The following is a 3,969-nucleotide window of genomic DNA, read 5'->3' as shown; positions in this document are numbered from 1 at the left end:
AACTAAAGGATAAATCATATTAAGATTAATATCTACATTTTAATTCACATTTTTGTGTAGTGACACCATTAAATGTTTTGCTTCATGAAGTCATCAATCGATTATGTTATGAATAGATTCATTGGAATGGACAATTTGAACTGATTCACATAAATGAACCAAAGTATCCAACAACTTTTTTAAAATGAGGGTTAAATTAGAAAAAAAAAATCTCATACAATTTTAATTTTTTGTAACTTTTTTTTTCACTAAACAAACTGAAGGAAGAATCATATTCAAATGAATATGTCAATTGTAATTAACACCTTTGTGTAGTGACAAAACTATTTTGTTTCAGAGTAATGAATCTTTTTGATTTGACTCTTTGCAAAGTCCAGCCCCCCAAGCCATGGCGCTCTCACACCACACATCATGTTCTCACGCAGTGAAAAATACATTGCAGAGCAAAGAGGACACTGACAACACGCTGACAAAAAAAGACAGAGCAGGTTACTCGTATGTTACAGGTATGAAACTAAGTCTCGGCTTTCAAATTTGGTAATTTTGTAAGAAATTCAAACAATACCGTTTTGTGGCTCTTTAATGTGTCGAGACAGATCGCTGTTTTTGTCAGCGTGTTGTCAGTGTCCTCTTTGCTCTGCAATGTATTTTTCACTGCGTGAGAACATGATGTGTGGTGTGAGAGCGCCATGGCTTGGGGGGCTGGACTTTGCAAAGAGTCAAATCAAAAAGATTCATTACTCTGAAACAAAATAGTTTTGTCACTACACAAAGGTGTTAATTACAATTGACATATTCATTTGAATATGATTCTTCCTTCAGTTTGTTTAGTGAAAAAAAAAGTTACAAAAAAATTAAAATTGTTTGAGATTTTTTTTTTTTCTAATTTAACCCTCATTTTAAAAAAGTTGTTGGATACTTTGGTTCATTTATGTGAATCAGTTCAAATTGTCCATTCCAATGAATCTATTCATAACATAATCGATTGATGACTTCATGAAGCAAAACATTTAATGGTGTCACTACACAAAAATGTGAATTAAAATGTAGATATTAATCTTAATATGATTTATCCTTTAGTTAATTTAATGAAAACAGTGTAGAAAACATGCATTGATTCATTTTAATATATATATACAACTACGGCTGTTATAAATATTTTAAACCATTTAAGAGCAAACATAAATACTGAGATGCCAAAAGATTGGAAAATATAAGCATTGAATTTGTATAGCTATATCATTCATCCTTATTCCCATCTTCTGTACAAAGGCTCTGCACACTTCAGTTGTTTAATTCATGGTGAAAATGTGAGTTAAAAGACATTTCTTCCTTTATGAAGATTTCTGCGCTTGGCTTGCGCTTTCCCATCTTCCCGTCACAATTGATCTCAGTGTTTCACAGTAATACACTGTCAACTTATTGCAGCCCATAAAACCGTCATTGTATTGCATAAAACCTCTTCATTATTTTGTGCTGAGGCCCGAAATATGAATTTTTGAACAGTTGGGCTGCTCGAGGCAATCCAGTCTGTTTTTTGTTTTTTTTATTCCTGTTCTTATTCCTAGTGTATTACACAACCAGGTTCCACAACAAACGATATCCTGCAAAAAAATACTGTAAAAATAGGGAACTTTCTCCATAAAGCATCGACTCTCCGGGGGATTTCGGATTTAGTCAGATTCCAGGGCTATAGTCACTATAATGAATTTCAATAAAGATCAGTGACTTAGAACACAACCAAGGAGGGTTGTTTCACCGCCACAGGGGCATTATTTAGATGAGGAAGAATTGTAGATTGTGAATATGTGACAGAGATATATAAATGAAAGAGAGCGAGAGGGAGGGAAAGACAGAGAACAGCACTGTCAGCATGATTTTAACTACTTAGCTGGGTCTCTTACACCTGCTGAATTCATATCTGTGTGTGCTTCCACTTCTCTTATTGGAAACGACACAATGGTGCCAAGCAATGCAGTATAATGTTTTCAGTTTCTATTCTTGCTGATTCGAAACATTTTAGAATCTGTTGAGGAAATCAGAAATACACCACTGCTAATTATATGAAATTTTAGAGACCCCAGGGCTTTAACTTGTTATTGTTGATGATATGTAGCATTTATTATTATAATTGTAGGATATATAGTATAATATTATTATTTATTATATTATTATATTATTTTGTATATATAATATATGATAAAAATTTAAATATACATTATGTAATTAAATTAAATTATATTCTTTTTATTTTGTTATTATTAGTAGTATTAGTATTATAAAAATATTTTATATATTTCCTATGACCCTACAGAGGATGGATTGATATAATTGTTCTATAAAATAATTTTTTTTAGATATTATATATTTGATATATATATATATATATATATATCATTTATAAAAAATAATATAGATTTATATAGGTTTTACATATTGTTAAAACTACTACATATAAATATATATATATATATATATAAAACATACTGTATATTAAAATATTATGCAAAATGATTTATTTTATAATAATATGAATTTACAGATAGATTAATATATATATGTATATACATGGGCGACATTTGACTCTAAAGTCAGGGGGGCAAGGAAAAAAAGCACAAAAGAAAGAAATCTTTTAGGGATGTAGCCTATGCATCAAAACAATGCGCTACCACATTGCAACGCATTGTGTTAATACAGCGCAGTGAAGAATAACTTAAAGAGATTGCCTGCGTTTACTAAACTGTGGAACTTTGACTCTTGCTGCTGATTTGAATGGCGATGCTTCCCGTTTTAAGTGTCAGTAATTGATGGCCTTTCATTTAACCGGAAATGCGCGAGTTGCTTTTCTGATTTTCATTTAAGTTTTCCGTGTCTTTTTCCCGTGTCACTTGAAATGTGTCAGTTTTGAATCATTGTGGTGAGACACGTGAGGAAAAAATAAACGATCAGTTGTGCGACTATTCTGTCATAAATCGCATACCATTCATTTCTGAACTTTCTACCGTCCGTTACTAGGAATGAAATTACTGGTTGATATGTCCCGATCTCGATAAGTTTACACCAAGCGGCAACCTTCTGGTCTCTCTCATGAAACTAACACGGAAGTGACTAAAACTGCAATTCATCAACTGGCTCCAAAAGGGAGTCAGTCCCATAGACTCCCCATGTTAAAATGCCGAACTTTACAGCAGAAAAAAATATGTTTACAGCCTGGTACAAAAAGTGGTTTTGGTCTATATAGCTAATTTTGCCCTTCATGACAACTGTGAGGGGGGTGGATTTTTTTATAACTCATCCGTTTAAATTATATTAAGCATTAAAGTTCTGCATAATTAAGGGCGTGGCCACTTGAGTGACAGGTGGGCGTGGTTTCAGCAACCAGCTCCCGCCTCTTTGCCCATTTTCAATTATCCGGGAGTGACGCACTGCCAAGATGGCGAATGCCGGCTCCGCCCACTTTGAGCTTCAGAAACGCTCTTCAGAAACCTACGGGTGACGTCACGGACACTACGTCCATGTTTTTTTACAGTCTATGATTTACACATGCTTTTAATCCGTGAACTGAATCTCGCTCAGGACGCATGCTATCTGTGGAAGTTTGGCTCCTAAGTAAGAGTCCAGAGTAAATCACCTAGGGATTTTTGTCCCATCCGTTGCTTATTGCTGATATTTCGAGAATGAATCCAGCATCATTCCTGAAACTTTGCAGCATGTATGTGTCCGAAAAATGAAAGTTTCATTCAAATTCTGAATGGATTGTAGCCTAGAAAACACACAAAGCGCTCTCCCTTTATTATCACTAAAAGAATCACTCATCGCGATCTCACAAAGTTCCGTTATAATCAAGCTCTCTAAACTGCACAATAAATCTCTTATTTACATCACGTCTGCACTTAGTCATGAGATGATTCGCGAGCGTGCAAAACTCCCGGGCCTGGGCTGACATTGGGGATTACTTGACTGATGATA

At 34.1% G+C, this 3,969-nt stretch overlaps 1 protein-coding gene and 1 long non-coding RNA gene across 2 annotated transcripts in view; one reads left to right on the top strand and one right to left on the bottom strand.

Annotated features, from left to right (window-relative positions):
* Positions 1 to 3,969, top strand: part of LOC107575005 (polypeptide N-acetylgalactosaminyltransferase 18-like) — a 52,399-nt gene that overhangs the window by 38,097 nt on the left and 10,333 nt on the right. The window lies entirely within an intron of this gene.
* LOC107575015 (uncharacterized) overlaps positions 1 to 3,969 on the bottom strand; it is a 22,958-nt gene that overhangs the window by 15,098 nt on the left and 3,891 nt on the right. The window lies entirely within an intron of this gene.

This window comes from Sinocyclocheilus grahami, unplaced genomic scaffold, assembly GCF_001515645.1.
Source record: "Sinocyclocheilus grahami isolate Dianchi unplaced genomic scaffold, SAMN03320097.WGS_v1.1 scaffold31.1, whole genome shotgun sequence".
In the NCBI taxonomy this organism is placed as follows: domain Eukaryota; kingdom Metazoa; phylum Chordata; class Actinopteri; order Cypriniformes; family Cyprinidae; genus Sinocyclocheilus; species Sinocyclocheilus grahami.
The sequence above is the reverse complement of the archived record's forward strand: the minus strand, read 5'-3'. Positions and strand labels throughout refer to the sequence as shown.